The following is a 22,881-nucleotide window of genomic DNA, read 5'->3' as shown; positions in this document are numbered from 1 at the left end:
CAAAGATTTATGTGCACAAAATTAGATATAATTTTACTTAAAATATAATTTCAAAAAAATCATTTGACAGTGTCACACGGCTACAGTTAGTTACTAGACTTCAATGGTTTTGACATGTAGAATATTAGTTGAAAAGTAACAGTCTTGCCTTTGGAGACAGGTAGTGCTTTAAGCTAAACAGACGTCTTGTCAGGCTCCCTCTCCACTAATGTAGGACATCTTTTCCCTGAAGGCATTTTTGCAATTCATTAATCATTCTAACTGGAAAATTTCAAAGTTAAAGCTTTATATTTATGCAAAGCGTATGTAGATCTAGGTACAGATATTGCTTTCAACTACTTAGAAATATATCTGGAGTAGTTCCTAGTGATTTCCAAGACCTAGGGAGCCTGAGCCAAACACAAATGAAACCACTGCAGTTTCTCATTGACCTCATACCCTACAAATAATGGATTAGAAACATTTCTTATTCTGAAAACAACACCTGACTTGAAATGTCACAATCTATAGTACTGACTCTATTTTACATACGTTAAAGTAGACTTAAAGTTTCTTGTCTCTTTTAAACACTGACACAGAACACTGGTGTTTCTTCAGCTTCCAAAGAGTCTCTGGGATAACAATAATAAAAATAATAATTCATCATGGTTAAAATATACTTCAGTACCTGTAATTCCATAAATGAAAGAAAAATGCTTATGGCAGAACTTTTATTTTACCAGCAGGAAAATAACTGGAATATACAGGGGACATAAAGTGGCTAGTATCAACATGTGACACAAACACTCCTGTTTCCATTATGCAAAATCAAATTTAATAATTCCTTTTTAAATTTACAAATCAAACTCATTTATCTATATTCATTTTGTGCCTTCATATCAAAATGGAACTGAAAATCTGAGAAGCAGAATGGAAATAATTAAATTACCTTTTTCCAATAAAATTGTTTCTCAATTTTAAAGACTCTTTTACTGAATATTTCTAATGGTCACTGAGAAGATACAAATTCTTGGCACTTTCTCAATATTAGTTCTGTAGAGAGAACAAATTTTGATATGGGTGGGCAGAACTCAGCCCAAATTCAAGGAAATATCCTAGAATTTACCTCTTTCTGATAGCTCCATAAGAAATCATCAATTTAAGAAAAAAATTATGCCAAAAAAAAAAAACCCCTAAGAATTTTATAATTTTTGCAACTTCAGAACAAGCAGTACTTTCTAGGTTTCATGCAGCTAGTGATCACTGGAATTTCACATAATACAAAATGCAACTAAAAACAGAAAACTATAAACAATCACAAGAAAAAAAAATAATAGAAAGATCTTGAGCTGTGATTACTATCATTAGGCCCAAAAAGTAAGGGGCTTGGTTTTGTTGGCCACTAAAGCAAAAAAAAAAAAAAAAAAAAAAAAAAATAGAAATCAATGTAGCTAGAGAGTCAAAGAAACACTGAATATGAATGGTCAGTAACTGTGAAACCAACTAACAGACTCTGTATCAAATACATTGTTGAGAAAATAGGTATTATATTGAGAAAATAGGCATATTGATATTAGACTTTCAATTACATAAAAACTGCCTAGATGGGATATTAAAGATTTTTTTGCCTGACCTGTATTCATTCCTGTTCCAAATGCATGTTACCTGAAAATACAAAATAATGAGAAAAAATTTGTTAATTATAATATTTAGCTAGGTAGAACCTCTACAGATTTCCTTTAAAAAAACCTAAACATGGCCAGTAAAGGTGGTAGAATAAAAAGGATGAGAACTGCTGAGACTTTGAACTTATTTCTGTCATAGTGAAAAATTTACATTTCAATTAATTCATATCATTGCTGTAACCTATTCACAGCTTTTAAAACCATTGAGACTTTTTCCTTTTACATTTTGTATTGAAATACCTTGATTAACTCCGAATTCCACAATTACTTTACATAAAAGTCTTCACATTAGTACTGCATAAATAAAAGGCTAGCAAAATGAGTATGATAGCATCAATGACAGAATATGTGTTTTTTATTTATACTTCAAAGGAGAGATTTTAATAAATTAAATGCATGTCAGAATTTGTAAAAATCTCTGCATCAACATGACTGTATTTCTCCTTCTCCTTCTTCCTTTCTGCCTCCAAATGCATGCTTCTATCTATTTCCTGATTGACAAATTCTTTTTATTATAATATTAATGCATTACATCAGAGTTGATAGCATATGCATGAAGGAGAAAGATAAGTGATGTATCTTGGTACATTTTCCTGTGAAATTACATTAGCCTCCTGGGATACAGGATAGGATGAAGATGCAGATTCAAAGATCATTACACTGCTTATAACCCTTTGTATTTATCCCCAGCGCTGCTAAAACTTTACAGAAAATCAAATTTCTCTGAAGCGGCATTAATGTCCAGCCACCCCTTTTTATATGCCAGACTTCATTCCACCTGGCAGGTAATGCACAAAAGGATCTAGTATCAATCACAGGGAATTATAAAAAAAGCTAAAGGTTTGGCATATTTGGCAAAGAATTCCACCAGTGCTCTACTTCTAATTTACTATGGCATCTTTGCTCTTCTATTCCATTTGGTTTTTATTAAGCAGAAAGATGAAGTGATGAGCAGTGCAGTCAAAGCTGTACTTCTTTCATCATTTTCTCACCACATGGGAGGTATTTTATGACTAATATAGGTAACTTTTTCACCTCAGAAACAGTCGCTTTACAGAACATGTACAGGGCATGCCTAAAAAAGGAAAAATAAATCCAAGGACCAGCTAATATCCCAGTCAAAACAAAGCAGAAAATAGAACCTCTCACCACTCACACACCACTTTAAAACTGAAACAAAACCCCACAGCAGCTGTGCAGTGAATGAAAACCATCTTCTCATTGATCTATTCCAGAGACTGACTGCTATGTCAATATTAAGCTTAAGATTTCAATTATAAACATAAAAAATGTACATATTTGTACTCTATAAAAGTAACAGACAGTCCATGTCCTTCAGGATGGTTTCCATTTTTTTCACTAACTCAGAAACAACAATAAATGTCATAAGAACTGTACTCTTTATTGCCATATCTTTCTTTTGATGATAGCAAATAAATGCAGATCTTAAGGTTCTCTTCTGAACAGAATAATACTCAAGTGGTGTTTCATACCCTGCGCCAAAAAGAGGGGTTCCAGCTTTCAATCTAAACAAGAGGCTTTTATCATTACCAGGTGTCTTCAACAGAAAGAATACTGCAAAGTACAACAACCAAAAAATTCATAGAATGGTTTGGGCTGGAAGCGACCTTTAATGATCACCTAGTCCACCAGGTCCTGCCACAAACTGGGGTGTTCTTCACTGAACCAGGTTGATCAAAGTCCCATTCACTTTGAACTTTGAAGACTTTCAGAGATTGGACACCCACAATTTCTCTGGACATTCTGTTCCAGTGCCTCAACACCATTCCCGTAAAAAATGTCTTCCTTAAGTTCATTCTAAATCAACCCTCTCGTACTTCAAGACCGTTATCCCTGCTCTTACCACTACAGGGTCTCCGTCTTTCTTATAAGAACCCTTCAGTACCGAGAAATTGAAATTACATCTTTCTGCAGAGTTCTCTTCTCCAGCATGAAGAACTCCAACTCTACTAATCTTTCCTCATAGGAGAGGGGCTCATTCTATCCCTCTGAACTGCTAATTATTTTTGACCTGAATTCTATCCATTTTAAGCTGGCTATCTTTTATCTCTTAGTCACATGATGATAATGATGAACCAATCTTGTTATACAGATATGGTTGTCTCCATAAGGACACTTTCATCAGAGTTTTAGCTTCTCCTATTAATGCTTGATATCTTTTTTCTTTGAGCAAGAGATATCTTTAACCAATGAGACTTGACTTACTGCATGAACATGTATGTGTAAGTTACTCTAAGCTAACCTTACAGTAAAATAAAGGCATTCAAGTTATTTAAAAGGAAGTAGAGTTTATCTACAGTAGGTATGTGAAGCAGTTCATCTGAAGCATGCATATATGGCACTTAGGAACACGATTAATGGTGGACAGCTGGAGCCTAAGACCTTAGGTGTCATTTCTATCCTAAAGGATTCTGTGATTCTAAAACTCCCTGTTTCCCTTGGCTGAATTCAAGCAAATGTTGAGCTCCTGAGCTTTCAGATGTTCACAGAGCTAGGTCAAGGGACTACATATGTAAAATACAAGACAGGAAAATCTGAACAGGTATAAGGAAAAAAAAATGACATGAGAATGGTCAAATCGTAGAGAAATAAGTAATTATTTTTAAGTTCTAATCCTTAAAACATTTGAAATTTGATGTGGGCTAGACCTACAGAGTCAGATCTAACTGGAACTGCTATAAGCAACGGGTTGGATAATAGGACCTTCCTCCCAATCTAAGGCTATGATTCAATTTGCAATGCAAATTACAGGAAAGCTAGTACAAGCATTAGCTGGCAACATTTCTCACAGGCCTGAATATACATCAAAGCAAAACTTCAAAACAAAGATCAAGGAATATTAAGGAGTTCTGTGACTGTTTCTTTCCAAGTGTCAGGTTATTTTCTTTCAAGTCAAATGAGTAATCTCTGACTGATAGGCATATGTCATGTCACCTATATCAAGCACTGAAAAAGCTCAAGTCTCTTCATTAGCCTATTTTTAAAACTGAATTTTGCAAATTAATATGTAAAATATACACACATAAAACCATATACTGAAAACAGATAAATTCAATTTCTTGGAAGAACTGGTTACTTAAGTTACTACAGAGTCAGTTTAAAACCCTTTCTGCACTGCGGCAAGTATTGAATTTTTTGTTTCTATACTTTGTTTACTTCTGCATTTCAGCAGAAGAAACAAACCAAAGTAGTACTCAAATGAATGTACAAGTAAAACTCTTGGAATATCAGACAATAATACTGGTATGTTTCTACAAACAAAACAAGGGCATTTGAGTTATACCAAGGGATTTAATATATAGAAATGCTCAGAGCTTCTACCTGGAACTAAAGCCAAGGTAGCTGTGCTTGAACATACTGAAATTACATACTCATTACTGTTTGTAAGTATTCACTGTTCCATATTTAGGCATATTTATCTTTAGATGGTACTTTAGACTTAAAATCCCACCACTCATAGTTTGTAGTGTATTATGAGAATAAGGATGGAAATGGAAATTTCACCTTTCATGATACCATAAAATAAATTTAGGATTGTGAAACATTTGGGAACCACAAAGATAATTGTTATTAAAGAAAGGTAAGGCAATATAGGAATTCTATATTTAGAGCACAACACAATACTTAAAAATTAATGAGAAATCAGTCACGTACAGAGTAATAAAAATAAAATAGCACTTACTCTCTGAACTTGCATATCCTATAAAGTGAAAATTTAAAAAAAAAAGTTTACCAAGTCCCCATATAAATACTACATACCTACAGAATAACATATTAAGCACAAGGGAGAAAGATGCAACATAAGATGATATACAGCTAGAATTATTTCTGATATTTCCTAATTCAGAAAAACTAAATTATATTATTTTGTTATCAGGGTGATTGAAAGGTTTTATTATACTATTTTAATTCACTAATACCATTTACCTAGAAAAATATCTTCCATAATATGACATTTAATCACCACCTATTTTGCTTAACTTTTAGCACTGATTCTCTACTACCTGGGATTATTTCTACTGTGAGAAACCCAAAACAATTGCTATGCAGGAAGTAGTCAGAACTTATATTAATATTGCTTCTCATCTTATTGCTGACTAATATTATCTGTATGCTTTTCAATCCTTACAGTTGGAATTAATACTAATTAAAAACTAGCACAGACTTTATTCACAAATGTTTAAGATCAAAGCCTTCAATTCTCACAGATGAAAAATTCAGTAATCCTCTGCAATACCTTCTACAAACCTGCAAACAGAGGACAGCATCCTTTACTTTTTCCTATATACTTTTCTTATAACTCATTTGAGGAATAATCTAGAGGTAGGTCAACTGAGCATTTAGATATAGATTTAAATTCTGATGTCTTCAATAGATGACTTCCCTTTCTAAATCAACTTGTTAAAACCTTTAGATTAACCAAAATATATATATATATTTTCTATAATATCACTGTTGATTTTACAAAAATAATTTACTTTGACTCTAATCTCTTTTAAATTCTAAACTATTTTTTAAAAATTATTAACCATAACATGCACTAGAATATAAACTATTTATAAAAAAAATCAATAATGCTTCAAAATATTATGCTTCTAAAATAAATATTTATAATAGTTATAACTTAAAATGAATTCTCTATTATGACCAGTTTCATTCATAAAAATATAATTCTTCTAAAGCAGATTATGACACTGTCATACTTTTTTTTTTAAAAAAAAGCCCCTCTAGAAATGCTAAAATGTTGAGCAATAGAAGGCTGCAAGCCTCAAAATATCTCTGCCATAAGTACAGAAAAGTAATAAAATATACAGGAAACTTCTGCCACATAGGTAAGAAGCAGAAAAGGAAGCAAAGACACTTTTTGAAACTTTTTTAATGTAATCTGCAGAAATACTGCATTATCACAACTGTGACTATGGCGCTAGTGGATAGTGCTAAAAAAATATCAGAATTAAGGTTATTTGACTGTCTTAATTACAACTTCATCTAAATATATTCAAATGTCTCATTTAATCATAAAAATTTTCCTTAATAGTCAGCTTGACACCTCTCCAAAACCTCTTTATCTTATATTACTAATTCTATATCAACTATATCAGCTTTCCTTTTTATACAGTTAACATTTTGACTATATACAAACCCACAAATATTCACTCACAAATGTAAGCTTCAGATTAATGGTACAATTACCCCAACAGCAAAGTTTATTTTATGTAACTCCAGTTATTTTCAGAGGTTTTCTTTTTCAAATTTCAATTAATTTTTTTTCAGTTCTAGCCAAAAGAATTGTTTTTCAAATGTGACAATATACTCAACCACTCAAATCTTGGCTCCAAAAGGCTGGGGTCAAGCATGTAGTAGGAAGGGAGGGGGAAGAAGGTGGGGAAATACGGGAAATAGAGACCTTGACAGGAAAATAGATGGCCTAAACAGGTACTGGCAGTTGCAAACAAGTGGCAGGCAATACCAGTAAAGACTGGGGAAAATTCCCTTGCAGTTCGTACTGAGCATAAATGAATACAGCTTAAAATATCTCTTTATCCAACATAGTAAATAAGAACCAAAGTGCCATGAGAGGCTGGCCGGAAAGGACAGCCTCTGCACTGACATTCCAGAGATTGTCAAGCACAAAACAAAAGTTCATGCGTGATAATTAGTTATGTGTACAATGATACAACAAGCTATCTGAACACTAACACATGTTCCCACTGCAGGAATATTAGACAGGGAGTATATAGGTAAAAGATTTGTCCAAAGAATACATTTAGATGTTGCAAACGTTTTTTGAGAATCAAACATATCTACAAACATTTGCCTTGCCTTCATTATTAAGGTTTCAAAAAGACAGTCTTTTTGCCCAGAGATGCATGAGAAATAAAAATTACAAGGCAAGATAAACATTTTAGAATTTTGCCTTATTGAATTTATAGGTCCTCTCCTTAGTGGTGAGCTTTCCTTTAAAAGATCTAAAGCCTTTACTAAGTTGACTAAATTATTCCTAAAGGATCATTTGTTTTACCAAAAGCACACAGAACTCAATAAAAACAAAAGCAATTAGTTAATTTATAAACCACTGAATGAAATCTGCTATTTATGTGAATCTTGCAGAAAAATATTTAGTATGCATTGCCTGAAGAAAGAGGAGACCACAGAGCTTCAAAATTAAAGGATAATCTTGTAAAAGAAATAATGAAATAGCTGGATTCCAATTTCCACAGATGATAAAGCAGGTACAATTTTCTATTATTGACAACTTATCTTAACATCAAACACAAAATCCTTAAAATAGATTCTACTCTTAAGCAAATATAATAGTTTAGACCATATTCTTACAATTCCTATTTAATAACATAAAAAGACCCATCTTTATCTATTTTATCTACTGAAGCACAGCAATCTTTCTTATAGTCACACATGCGAAACGGGTTCCATTTGGACTTATATAATGGGAAGACATGATTGCAGTTTCTGAGTAAATCAATTTAAAAAAATGGACACAAAAATCCCTGTGATTTTTCTTTTTTTTTCTTTTTGAAAACTGTTTTTACTTAATTTTGAAGATTTCCTGGTAAAGAAATATTTGCGAAATTATATTTTCAAGTCAACCAAACAAAATTGTGATGAAGTAGTTGAGGAAGATAAATCTCAGCAATTTTTTACTGTTTTATTACTATATATATTGAAAAGAAGAAGATGTAGATTCAGTTTATTTTCAGCCCTGCTCAAATCTTCTGACTCCATGTTCATACATGTGATTTACAGAGGAATGCTGAAATAATCCACTGATATCTACCTCTGGAGGCTATTGTTTAGGATTGAAACAAGGTCATAGGCCATGTTCAAACAACAATTTCCATGTTTTGTTAAACTGGAAGTTCCATTTACAAATACAATATTTTGCAAATTATGTCTAGTCTTAATGACTTATCATTCCTTCTATTCAATTACTGTGCACCATTTGAACTGAACTATAATCGAGACTACAAGATTCTGCCCTGTGCAATGAATCCTTTCAGATTTTACCTACTGTCCTAGCAAAGCCCATCGGGAACACCCCAGCACTCCTCAGCAGAAACTCACTGGGAGCAGCTCTCGTGCACTGCAATCAGAGGAGAAGTTACAGCTTTTGACACTGTTGTTTCTGATCTAGCAAAGTGCATGGAAGTCAGAATGCTAGCCTTAAAAGCAATAAATTGCAATTATCTAAATCAATGTGACTGCTTTCACAGAACATCCCTGTGTGATGGTCTCTAACCTGCTCCTCAGAGGAGCTGAAAGCCATAAAATGAACAATAGGGCACTGCAGGTTGTGAAAGAGGTTTGAGTAGAATACTGTGGTGTTTGGATAGACAGGCAGGGTGCCTCTGCCTGATGCAAATCCATGAAACATGCCTTCATAGGAAGCAAGTAGAAGATATTTTTCAAATGCAATTTATAAAAAGAGGTAAGATAACCTCTGAAAAAGAATGTTAATCTAGCCTACTTAGCAGAAAAGTAATTAAAATTACATAATATGCTACCTTATAAATTATGTGTAGTTTTTTTTCTTCCATTCTTATTGAGAGGAATCCCACTACTCATTCGACACAGTGCATTTCTGAGCAAGCAGTTCAGTTCTCAGTTTGAAGAACTTGTGTGGGAGTATTCACAGCTTACTGGTTAGGTTTTACAACAGAAAATCACTAACAGTGCTAAACGTCTACAAATCGTTCTTTGGACAGCCTGGCATTTTAGGGGAGAAAGCAAAAGGGCTCTTTCTCAACTGGTGCTGGTCACAGTGAATAGTTCATCAGGGAGAAGCACTGATTAAACAAAAAAGTAATTTTTAAAGCATAAATTCTGCAAAAAAATCCATCTAAAATTTTCAGCCCTCTGAAGGAGTAGGAGAATACATCTCTCAATTCAACTAAGGATGTACTAAGTCTTTCAAAGTCAGATTTTTAATGAACTTTACTTTCTTAATACTTAAATGACTGTAAATGAGAATACATTACTTTCATAATATTGCTTCTTTAGGTCTTTCCTCCCATGATGCTCTGTCTATATCTTGGCTCCTAAATTCCAGCCAAGCCTAAATTTAATCCCCTCACCTCTATAATAAGCCAGATCCAGGAAGAAAACCAAAAAATGCAAACCAACCAAACAAAAAACCAACAAACTGCAGTCTGGAGGTGAGAGTTCTTACACTGTCCTTCTACATTCATTAAATTCACACTTTGAATAGCCACAGGTTTCCATTACACTGAAACATACACACATCCAGGGATGCTGAACAGAGGTCCCCCTCTTGCTTTTCCACATTACAATCTTTCTATCTGTCTATGAAAGCACAGGAGAGGTATTTAAAAGGGAAAAATACTATGATACAGACACTGACATATACAATGCCATTTAATTCTTTAATACTAGAATGAATTTTTATTTTGTGACCTATTAACAGGCCAAAATATTCAAAAGTAGGAAAACACCCTTCTGAAAAATAATGCTGAGATCATCAGCCACTTCACATGTATAAAATATATAATCTTTTATTGACTAGTGTAAGTCAAGTCACAATCGTTTTGGTACTTTGTTATCATAGACACACTTTTAAACTATTTAAGAAAAAGAGAACTTAAATTTTTGTGACAGGTAGTATTTCAAGTACATCTCTAATCATAGTAGATATGTTTCTTTCAATCTAGAAAAAAACCTTGCACATAGGTACAATACACTGTTTTCTTGTAAGTGCCTACTCAATTCTTTATTTGCTAATGAAAAATTATTCCCCTAACTCCCTCTCCTTTGACACATGAATAGAACACTTTATTCTTAATTGAAAACTGCATTCAGAAAAGAAATCAAACTGACTTGTTTAATAACAAGAGTTTCTCCTAAAGCATCACTATAAACTAAATTGAAGTGTATTTTTCTTAAATATGAAATCTGCTACTGTTATTCTGTGTGAGCTGTTCCTCAAATGGGCTTAAGAAGCAGAAATAAAAGTCAGTTTAAACATATTTTCTGCAGATTGCTGGACATATAAACATCAGATCTAAGGCATACATTTGAGATCTAGTATTGTCACAAGTATTATATCCCTCACTAAATCATGAATACAAACCTGAGAGAAAACAATACTAAAAAGGATTCTTTATTCTCTAGACGTGTATTTTCAGAGGGGAAACTAACAGCAACTATCTTAATAAATTAACTTGTATTGAATTTAATGTTCTTTATACGAGCATCATGCAAAAAAACCCCTTTACTTCCCTACAAAAATAAAAATTATAGTCCATGTTTATTTCACATTTCATAAAACAAGCTGAAACAGAGACATTACAATTTGCCATATTTAGGAAGATAAAATATCTTGGGATGAGCTACATATCTAAAATATTATGCAACAATAATCTGTCACGATACACTATAAGTTTACAGTACTTCCTACCATCATAGCACCTAAATCCAAACCAAAATATTTCAGTATCATATTTCATTACATTAAGTTCCTGACTAAATTCTACATTAACCCAAGAAATTACCCTGAAATAGTATAAACAAAAATCTTTCTCTAAAGATAAATCTCTCTTCTTCCTGTGCAAACATTCTTATGCAAAAAAGTTTGTTATGTAACTGTTTTGATGTTATGTTTGACTTGGTACACCCCAGTAGAAAGCTTCACACGTTTAATAGCACAATCAGTGTTGCTTTATCTTCACTGCCCAGCACTCCATGCATCTCTTGAAGAAACTCTGGACCCGTGAACTCTGGTTATTCAGCTAATTTATTTTAAACTGTGAGACTGACTAAATTTAAGTCTGATATAATTTATAGTAAAATTTAACATTCAATATAAAAGAAATAAATCACTACATCTTGTCATGCAGATGTCATTGTCAGCAAAATCCATGACCTCTTAATATGAAAACACCTGCAAGATTTGGTTTTAGGCTTCATCCAAAAGCCCGAGCAGTGCAATAAGAACTGATCTGGCAATCAATTCACCTTCTTCACTGAAAGGAGACAAAACCAGGAGAATATTACATGGCATTATATAGTAAATAATTAATGAAAAAGTGTGATAGAGGATGGATAGATATCAGAAAGAGTTGCATAGCATTTCAATATCCTTTCTTCTAGACATTAGCAACAATAAAGGGCTCTCCTTTAGAAAAGGAGGGTGAGGGGGGAAAAACACATTATCTTTTATGGTTATTCTTCCAGCTAGATTAGTATCTTCTATGGACCATCTTTCAAACATTTGATCATTTTAAAAACTCTAAACCACACGCAAAAGTTCTATGCAAGATAGACTTCACAAAGTCACAAACGTTATATATCCAGCATACACTGGAAAACATTACAATTCCAATGCAAAATTATCAAAGAAAATACTCTTCAAGAGTTGATAGAGTAAGTTATGAATAATGCTTATTGACTAGAGAAGGCTTGCATTTCATAAATTTTTAAAATAATCTTTATATAAGCAAATAAGACCAGCAAAGATCCTACCATGATTGCTCATTTACACTCCATTGTAGGAGACCTCACTTGTGGATTAAAGATGAAATAAGAAGCTGTTGTTGAAGCCCAAATTGTAGCAATTATAAAAGTGTGTGAAAGACACTGACAATATAGGGGCACTGTGATCTTCTACGGCTCTTTGTAAGCGATCAAGCGTGGTCATAACCTGAAATTTGAGGAGGAGTGACCCAGCAGCCAGAGATCAAAAGGTTTTTATAAGCTCAAGGTTCACACTTGCAATTAGTAACCAAAGAACAACTTTCAAACAATTCATCCTAATGAGGAATTTGTCTGGAAAATCTGTCATCTTTTTCTATAGTATTTTTGCTTTTCTGAATATTTCTACAACATCTGACATACAGGTTCTTAAGGGAATGCTTAGGTTTTCTCTGCTAAAGTACACAATACCAAGAAAATGCCAGCTGGAGCAATGATGAACTGTTCATCCCACAGTCTTATGCCTATACATTACTTTTTAAACATTTCTGATTTTTTCCTTATTTTTTGATTATTGACCATTTTTCTATAATGGTTTGTGTCATTACATCTAATTACAGAATCAGTGTGAATTCAAGTAGCCACTAAATGAGAATATTTAACCACCTGTGATTTATTGAGTTGCAAAGCACGACAGAACTCTAGATGAGAAACAGGCTCAGCTATGCATTTTGTTCAGGAACCTTTCCTGTCTGACCATCCAGGAGCCACTCCAGGAGTCACACTCCCAACATCTGAAACTTTAACTGCTGAGACTGAAGATCCTCCACAGCAGGGCAGCTCCAGGGAAGCAAGGGAGGCTCCACTTGGCTCCCTACATACCCCCTCCACTCAGTCTCAGACATTTTCCTTAACAGCTGGGAGCACAGCTGACAAATGCCTTTTATATTCTGAAAGTAGGAAGTCTGAAAATAAGGCAGTAGTGAAGTAGTAGTGCAATAGTGAAGATGTAGAAAGGAAATGGATTTCTGCAACCCAAGAAAGTCAGGGAGATGTAAAAACCAGGAGACACGAACATCTTTCTCTCTACTATCTGTATAGACTACTGTGAAATAAAATACCTAAACAGATTTAAAATAATACAAAACCAAAACAAATAAACAAAACTAAACAACAACAAACGCCACCAAAACCCAAAGAAAACCCTCTCTAAAATCCTAAATATATTGAATGAGGAACAAGTACCCCCCTCATGCATGAGGCATATTCCATCTTAAGCTTTTTGCTTTTCCATAACATCTTTTCCTCCCCATCCTTCCAAAACCAGCTTCCTGTCATTCTTTCCACCTTGCCATGCTCACAGTTGGAGAATAAAAAAAAAAAAAACAACAAACAAGAAATCCTTTACAAAGATTTTTGTTTTAATAGAAGCATGAATGTAACTTCTGTGCCCTCCCTAGAGCTCTCCTACATAAAGACACAGTAGAGAAGCTGTATTTTTCACCCCTGAAAGTATAATGCTAAGAGCTGAGGAACATTATTCTTTACATATGTTATTCACCATGGGTTTTGAATCTCAAGAGAAATTTGAGTGCAGCAATACCTGAAGACTCAGATATTTCTGAAGAGTGAACTCATTACTTATTTCTGAGCATTACTTCATCATGCTTCATTTCATTATGTACTGCCCTTCTACAAGACAAAAATAAATCCATGGAAGATCAGATTTCTTATACATATTATTGCCCTTGCTTATCATGACATGAGCTTCTCTTTGACTGAAGATTAGCTCAGTCAAGCTCAGATGCAAGCTTGAATGACTAAGTAGCATATGCAGTACCACTGATGGGTTTTTTCCCCACCTTACAAAACAAACCTTTTCTGATAATTAGACTAGCCTACCTGGTTTGAAAAGCTTTCACAACACTGACACAACTTGCTACTTTCCTTGCTAGACTCAAAGTCAATCATATTTTTCTGTTTTCAAACTTCTACCTATATTTAAATGTTCTTCCGCTTACACGGTTTACAACTCCATTCAACCAATTTCCTGGCTCTCAGTTTTGTGAATGTCAAAAATCAGCCATCAAATTGTCATATTTTTCAGTCCTAAATCAAGGCAAATTCATAATATTAATCTTGAGAAAGACAGTAGTTGCTCCTAATGGTTTTGTGTAATCCATCCCTCTCCAGAGGAACCAAAGAGTGACTTTTCCTTATATAGCAGCACATAAGTGTAGTTATATGCACAGTTACCGACACTTCAACAACTCTGAAAGAAAAAAATTAGTGATTTTGAGATATATAATACAGTTTCCCCACATTTAAATTAATACTGAGTAGTTTTGCTTCAATAACATGATACAGTCATTGAATCATAGAATCATTTAGGCTGGAAAAGATACAGTCTTTCAAACTATTCATAACAAGATTATACATTGTCAGCCTGAATTTGAAGAAAGAATTGACATATAAAAATACATGTTCTGGGAATAAAGGAATGGCTCGTATTATAGGGAATATTATAGAGAATCCAGTTTCTTCATTTAAGTACAAATAGATTATACTTAAATTTAGCGACCTTATACCAAATAATTTGTTGCTAATATATTCTGTCCAGTTCAACAAAAAGTTCTTGACAGCATTTTTCTGGTTATTGTTACCATATGTCGGGAGGAAATTATTAAAACTTGAGGACTGGGGAGGCTAAAGACTTGTTTTTAGAATTGTTTTCACTCAAGATGACCTTGCGGCTGGGGGAGTGTTAGGAATATTCAGTCTGGGAAAATTCACTGTCTCTGTCTATCTTGAGAAGTCAGAATGCTGTAAAAGACCCAAAAAGTGTTGTTCACAGGCCTAGTAAGGGGCAAGGGAGACAAGAAGCTTGGAGATGATAAAACACAGCCTTGTGAAGAACTGTGCCTGCGCCAGACATCTCTGATATGTGAGCCAGGGAACAGCCTGAGCACTTTTTGCCCCTGCTAAGATGACATAAGCTCAGCAGTGCATGTGTCCCTGTTTTGCCAGCAAAATAATGGAATAAACCTTTTCTTCACACTTCAGCTGTGGAACATGGCCATCTTGGTGTTACCTGTATGTATACAGTTCACACAATCCATCCCAGTCAAAATCAAAAATGTATGAGCCCAGAATTTAATAAAACATTAAAAGATAAGATTCTGAAAGATAATCACAGTACAATAATACAGTTCTGTCACTTAATACTTCTCATATTATCAACAATGAAGTGCACTCAAATGTGAATTTATTTACCTTTCTAATTCTCTAAACAAAGCTGTGAAAGTAAATCCCCTGATGAAAAGGAACTTCAAATCTTCATAAATCAACCAGGGAAGAAGAAAGATAGTCTGATTCAGAGCATATTTCTTGATTTTATCCAAACTGTACACAAATTACAGGTTTTATACCTCTATCATGATTTATGTTTTGATATAATTTTATTAATTAAATTATACCACACTTAATATCACATCTGATACCATTACTTTTATTTCATTTTTTTAGAATCAAGCTATTGATAACCTACCAAATGAAATTAAACACTCTGCCATTTGCCCTCAACTTGCCACTAAACAGTTTCAGTCTTTTTATGTATAAGTTCATATATAAAAACATTAACATATTCAGAGAGACAAAGATTGAACATTATCTGATCCTGAAATGCGTAGATTTTGGCATTTGTTGAAAACTGATGGCTTTACTTGATGAAATTAAGTAATTTTTTTTTTCCATAATTTCATGAAAGCAATAGCAAAAGGCATTTATAGCTACATGTATTAATGAAATAATTCATAAACATTGAAATACACTTAGAAAAATCAAACCAAACAAACCTAATGCAATAACATACACGTGTTATGCTTATGTGAGTTCTGATTAAGATATTGGCATTATTTTATGCCCTATTTTATTCAATATATGTTAGGACAAAGATTCTGCCTTATGCACAGTGTAAGTTTTTAATTAATAAAAAGGCAGATGTACCTGTCAAACTACAAACTATTAACAGAGCCATGAGATTGATCAAAAAGACTATATATAATTTTAACATGATTTTGAGAAGGTAGTAGAGAAGGGTATGCAGCTATAAAAATAAAAAATACAGATATATTTGTGTGTAAGTATTTCAGCACACACAAATGTGCATGTCACTGGAACCTAGAGATGCGTGCATCAGCAATCAAACACACATACCCAGATTTCTTGGATTTTCACAATAAACATCCAGCTTTGCAAGTTAGTAGAAAACTGATAAAACATGAACAGTTGAGTTGACTCAGTTGTTGTTGACTGATAAAAACAAAGCTTTAAAAGTTTTTGAGGAATATTAGGCATAAATATTTACCTTTCTGGTAGAACTATGAAAAGAGGAAAAATAAAAAAAAACACCCAGATTTTGCTTTCAATCCAGGTGTACATTCATGTGTAACAATATAGCACATAGCCTTGGCAGCAAAGGAAAGTACAAAGCAAAAAATATCAGTCATGAAGGCTCACAAGTCAAGATTAAAGCTTCTTTCAAGAGACAGAGAACATTGCTCCAGATAAAGCTCATTACAAGATGCACAGGTTCTTTAAGATCTGTGACAAAAGATGTCTGGGCAATATGCTGCTAAGTTGCTATTATTTCTTTTGTCTCCATTATTCACAGTTACTCAACTTTTGGATATTTTTCCATTGTGACAATGACAACTTGTAATATTATTAAGTTACTAAAATATTCACTCCAATATTAATAGCCTATAAGAAATACAAAAATCCCTGAAAACTCACGGTGGATATAAATTACAATTTTTTTGTGAACTAAATTCTAATCAAGTATATAAATACATCAATTATGTAAATACATACATTCATTCATGCATAAATACATAATATAAAATTTTGTAGCATAGAGAAAATTAAAGCTAAAGCAGAGACTACAGTCTAGTGTTATGAGATCCTAAATTTAAGAGCTGAATGTACAAAACAGGTTGTGGGGCTGTAATTCTCCAACATATTTTTTTTCTGGACTCCCTTTCATTTTTTTTAAATCATCAATAATTTTTTGCAATTCCTTAGTAATATCATCAGCTAGGGATTAATAAGTCCTTGGCAAAAGCTATTGCAAGTAACTCAAGGTGATGAGGGATACTGCATTTCATAAATTAAACACTGTGCATTATGTCTTAGTAAGGAAAGGATATGCTCCAGTGAACAAGTCCTCAGTCTTAGATGTAAAATATTTAAAGAGTGATTACAGTCTTTCAAAACATACATGTGTAACATAAGGTTTATAGCATGAGAAACATTATTAACAGAAATAGTAGTACAAAAGATATAACGGTGATATGGCCTTCAGCTGGCTAATTAGCTAAAAAAATGTTGCTATCATGTTTTGAATTACATGACACTTTTATCTTGTTACTATTACTAACTGCTAAATCTGTGACATATCTTCAGTTATTGGCTACACCAGCCCAAAAACTCCTGCAAGCAAAAATCAAAATTCTTAGACTAGAAGAGGTATGGTGAAGATGAATAAAACAAACCCAAGGAATAGATAAAACCAGTGAGGATGGAAAGAGAGAAAAGTGGTAGATAAAAGAAGAAAAGACAGGTATTGTAACTGATTACAGATAAATGTAAAGAAGCCCAAAATTCTTACTTCCACAAGAATTTTTATTTTTTCAAGTATAATAATGACTATGAAACATGCGAGATAAAAAATAAAACTGATTTATTATTACTCTCATTTAAATTATATATTAAATGTCAGCCTTAAGAGCAACATCATTATGCTATTTTCACATTCACAATTACTCTCAATATAATCACACACATTTATGCACTTAAAAACAGTGCCATGCTTAACATGTAATTCATCAATCTATTCTTAAAACCTGCAACTGAGGGTGTTTTGTGGTGTGTTTTTAAAATCTTCTTCTCCTTAATAGTTCTATTTGATATTGGTATATAAGGACTGGATAGTAAAAAAGGTGTCATTTCCAGAATGTCAGCTCTTGAGATAAAAATCCATATTTAAATTTCCTGCACAAAACTTATTCCTGAGGCTTATGCAGAAATGTACATACCCTCCCACTCACTGCAAATTAAAAGTGATATTTAATGTATCTGTTCAATCAAAATCATAGTTTTATGCTGCTTTTTATGTTTCCTGAATCCTGGTGATTAGCAGCCATTTCCACTGCTACATGTAAGTTTGAGCTACTGAGGATAAACACCAGAAGGATAAACACCTGCTTTAACATAAAACTGAGTGAGCTGTCTCCTAACCATACTTGGGGAGACCAAAGGTGTACAAAACACAGAGGGTGTGCCAGCCATGCTATTCCCAAAGCAAGCTAACAATATTCAAAACCAAATGTTAGCAGCTATTCAAAATTTATTTAATCATATAATTTTATTATATCTATGAGAAATAATTTCGAATAATCTTAAGAAGCATAAAAAATCTGGCAAAACACTGCCTTGATACAGCTTGGTTGTTATATATAAACAACAAGAATTCAGCTCCCTGGTGACAGTATTGTTTTGTTTTACAACCTTCATAAATCAATTTCTCACAAAAATCTGAACTGCTAGTTAAAAAACAGCTTGTGGATTTAAGTATTTCTGAATTTATCCATTGCCTCTATAAGAATGTTAAGTAAGAGTACACCAAGGGACTTCAGCTTTTCCTAAATACATACAATGCTTTTTAGACAAAAGAAATTTGATTTTTCTTCTAATGACATTTAATGATTTTTTTTTGTCAATCCATGGCAAATTGGTGTCTGTTTCTGTACATGTTGGGCATTGCCTGACTACAGACATGCTGAGTACAGATTCTCGTGGCACAGCAGAGGAGCACCTTGCAGCACAAATCAATGCTTTCCCCACTGCTCAACTCCCAGAGCACTCAGAGCATTCGGGTTTCAGGGAGCTTCAGAACTCAAACACTTTCAGAGCTAGGACATTGTGCTGGCAGCAGGGGCAGACAAGCATCATGGCAGGACTTGAAATTTAGTTTTCTACCTAAAAGTGCTCCAAGCCAAACTTGCTGGTTACCAAACCGTGGCATAGTTTGGAATCCTGGCCTAGAGCACACATTTCACTCACAGGGGCTGCAGTGGCACAACCTGGTGCTCTGAGATTAAGGCACCTCTAGCTTCCCATACAGAGTTGCAACGGAATACAGAAATGAAATCTTTAAGATGTAGGGAAATTCAGCTATTAGTGGCCATTCTCATCAGAAATGTAGAAATTTCCTATTAACATACAGCACTGATGATCCTCAAACAACTCAGGACAAACACTGTTGACATCTTATTTCAAAAGTCCCATACCTTCTCAGTGATTTCTCATGGACATCTCCTCACAGCACTGATTCCTTCTTCTTCACAGCACAACCAACAAACTCCAACTCTCTTGTAACACTCATCTTACTGGACACAGCTGTGGCCTATTAAGGGCAGGCCTGTTCCTAATCTTTGGTGATTGGTACAGCTGCAACTTCTCAGGCGTGAGACTATTTTCTTACATTCTATCCCTCTCAGTTTCTTTTTAACATACAGAACTGATGACCCTCAAACACTAGGATCCTCAAACTCAGGACAAACACCAGTTATTAATAAGAGTCATCACGTTGGTTGTAATTCACTACAGGACAGTAGTTCACCAGCAGGATATTTACATATATTGCTCACTCTGGTTTTGAGGTCCAACTTCATTATCCTTGTGATGCTGCAGTGGTAAATCGCAATGAACTGTTCTGAACTAGCAGAAAATTAGCTCTCTAGGATATTTTCTATCAAAATTAGGCAATAATGAATGCAAAGACATGGGCTGTATGTCAGAAATGCAAATGGTCTGGCTAAATCAGTTCTACCAATGGTGTTAAAATGCATAACACAACTTTGTACTCATGACTTCTTGAGAAAACAGGAAAAAAAAGTAAATAATGCAATTTCCATCTGGAAAAGAAAATGTTGTGGTATACTTTGTGGTACAAAAGAGTGAAGTCGGCAATCAATAGAAAAGAAAGCTGTTCTAGATGGGCAGATGGTTGTTCTACACAGCTCCTGGATTGGAGGAATAGTTTTGTCACTGCATTTAAAGTGGGAGAGGAGGAAGACTGAGAGAGAAAATTTATGTTTGCTGGCCAGCTAGGACACAAAGAAATAGGAAGATGAATAATAAAAATCTGAGTCCCATGTGTATGAAAACAAAATGACAAAAATTCATTTCAGTCATAGAAAAATCAACATTTAGACTTTTTCACTAAAAGAATTACACTTCAAAGCAATCTGTATCCTTAAGTATGTCATGCCATAATACCTCCTTCAAATAATCATATTAAAAGAAATTAGGGGCCAGAAACATTTGTAATAATTAGAAGAGTGAGTGGCTTATGAAATCCACAGATCAAAATGTTTAAATGTTAAAACAACCACAGTCTACCTTCTCCTCATACATCAAAATAAACATCACAATCTTGTGGCCAACCAGTAGGTGCTAGCTAATCACTTGCTTTACATTCATTTTCTCTTCCCCAAACACTAAGGAAAAACCCACCTGATGCTGGACCTGGCCACCTCAAGTCCATCTTTCTTCTCCCTAAAGCAGTCTTTACAAATAGACTTTCATCAAACCAAGGACCCATGTCATTCATTTGACTGAAGCCTCCTACTGATGTTCAGCTTAGGCTTTCACTGAAATGAGAAGCTGTGAAGCTTTAGCTAAAAATATTGATGGGTAACGTCACTCTTTACTTCAGTGAATGAAAAAATAACTTTCCTGCTTCTGTCCTGCATCAGGGTTTCTTCCTCCCCACTTTGTTGAAGCTGGGCAAAACCAGCTATGACCACATGTAACAGATACGTTACAGGAGAGTGTCATGGCAATGCAAAATCTAGCTCTCCTCCCACCCTACGGTAAACTGTTCCCTGAAGAACTGTTTTATGAAATTATGGAATCACCTAAATTGAAACCACACACAAAAGTAAATTCCTCTACACTTCTCTATGTCTGCCCTTATAAAATAGTGATAGGAATCCACACTCTCCTTTCCTTGTTGCCATTACTTCTCTTTCAGAATCTGTCTCCATTTTATTCCTATATACCTTACAGAAAGAGCAAACACGTATTTGAAAGCAAAATACCTGTAACTATGGATGCTACCCATGACAGCAAGTAAAATATACCCTTTCTGACTGTAACTTACATTCACCTGCTCCTGTGGTGATGATACCACTCAGTAATGGTGCCATCAAATATTTCCAGTCTCCATCTTTTAAACAAAGCCACTATACTCTCTCAGATTAGTTTAATTGTTTGTTGTCTTTTTTTTTTTTTTTAATAACTGTGGACCTGGACTTAAAAAATGGCTTCACTTAGAATTTTTGAAGCAGCAAGCACAAGCAGCATTCTCAGAAACCTCTTTTTGCGTTGTAAGCTACTCTCCACCAAGTAAGCTAGGAAAATACAGTAACTATACAAATCACTATTCATCAGTAGTGCAGGATATTTTTAGTACTGCAACATCCACAGATGTTTATAGTGACCATATAAAATGTGGAAGTCAATATCCACCATTATTACAAAATTTTCACACAGAAGTTTTACAGAGTTTATTTTTAAAATTATGCAGTGCATTTAAAGTATTGTACTGGCACCTGACATCATAGGAACAGAAATAAAATACAGATTATTTCTGTAAACCTAAAGAAATAAACCATACAAACTCATTTGAGTTAACTAATATTTATCCCCCCCAATCTCTATGAATGTTTTTTTTTCTTTCTTAACTATTCCACACAAGCATAAAAAGGGGTTCAATCACCACTGTGCAGCAACTTGGTAAGGGAACACTACTTGTCTATCAAGGTGGTTCAGTGGGGCAGACCCTAGAACAGCTGCCCCAGGGAGCACTGAACTCTGCAAGAGGCTTCTGTTCTGAAAGGAACAGAAGTCAGGGACATCAGAGCAATGGGACCTTACTTCCTGCAAATTGAATGGAAATTGTGCTGTCTCTCACTGTTATTAAAGTAAATAAAATATAAATACATTTTTAAAAAGCACCTAAATCCTGTCACTTACTGAGCCCTGGTTTCAGCTGCTGCCCAGCTTTCAGGGATGCCTCACCTGCTGCCTGCAGAGGGCTGTGCAGCCTTAGTGCCCCTTTCCACCTATGCAGCAGCAGCTCCACCACTGCCAGCAGGCAGGGCAGGAAGCAGGGCAGCAGAAAAAAGCTGAGGAGCATGAACAAGCCTGGAAAACAGGAGCCTGGTGTGCCCTGGCAGCCACATACACAGCCAGTCACCAGGGCATGCCAACTCACCAGCTGTGGGAAGTACAGCTCCTTCTTCACCTCCTTCTCTGAGCATCCTGCCACAGAAAGTGTCTGTCCTTGGTGGGAGGGAGAGCAGGCACAGCAGCAGGGAGGGTTTTAGAGGGGCTGATGAGGTGGGAGGGTGAGCTGCATTGGCTGCACCTGGGCCATGAGAGACCATAGCTGCCTGTCTTAGCAGAACCTTCAAGAGCCAGAGAGGCAGCAGGTCCCCAGGAGTGGACAGCAGGCTGGCTTGTCCCCCGTGAGAAGAGGCATGGGCAGGCTGGCTCTTTCTGGAAAGGGACTACAGGCCTGTTCTCATGACACAGGAGGGGACTGGAGGAACTTTGTGGTAAGTGACACTGGTGAGTGTCTGAGTTGACTGAGTAGAAACTCACAGCAAAGGACTCGCCCCTA

The 22,881-nt window shown here is 34.7% G+C and overlaps 1 long non-coding RNA gene across 1 annotated transcript; it reads right to left on the bottom strand.

Annotated features, from left to right (window-relative positions):
* Positions 1–870: 870 nt before the first annotated feature.
* Positions 871–22,537, bottom strand: LOC131557304 (uncharacterized). Its single transcript, XR_009274727.1, has 3 exons — positions 22,474–22,537; positions 1,613–1,644; positions 871–1,032 (listed from the first exon to the last, which is right to left on the bottom strand). It is a non-coding gene; the product is annotated as an uncharacterized LOC131557304 (long non-coding RNA).
* Between the last annotated feature and the right edge of the window lie 344 nt (positions 22,538–22,881).

The sequence above is a fragment of the Ammospiza caudacuta genome, chromosome 4 (assembly GCF_027887145.1).
Source record: "Ammospiza caudacuta isolate bAmmCau1 chromosome 4, bAmmCau1.pri, whole genome shotgun sequence".
Taxonomy (NCBI): Eukaryota; Metazoa; Chordata; class Aves; order Passeriformes; family Passerellidae; genus Ammospiza; species Ammospiza caudacuta.
Note: the sequence above shows the minus strand (reverse complement) of the source record. Positions and strands in the feature narration are given on the sequence as shown.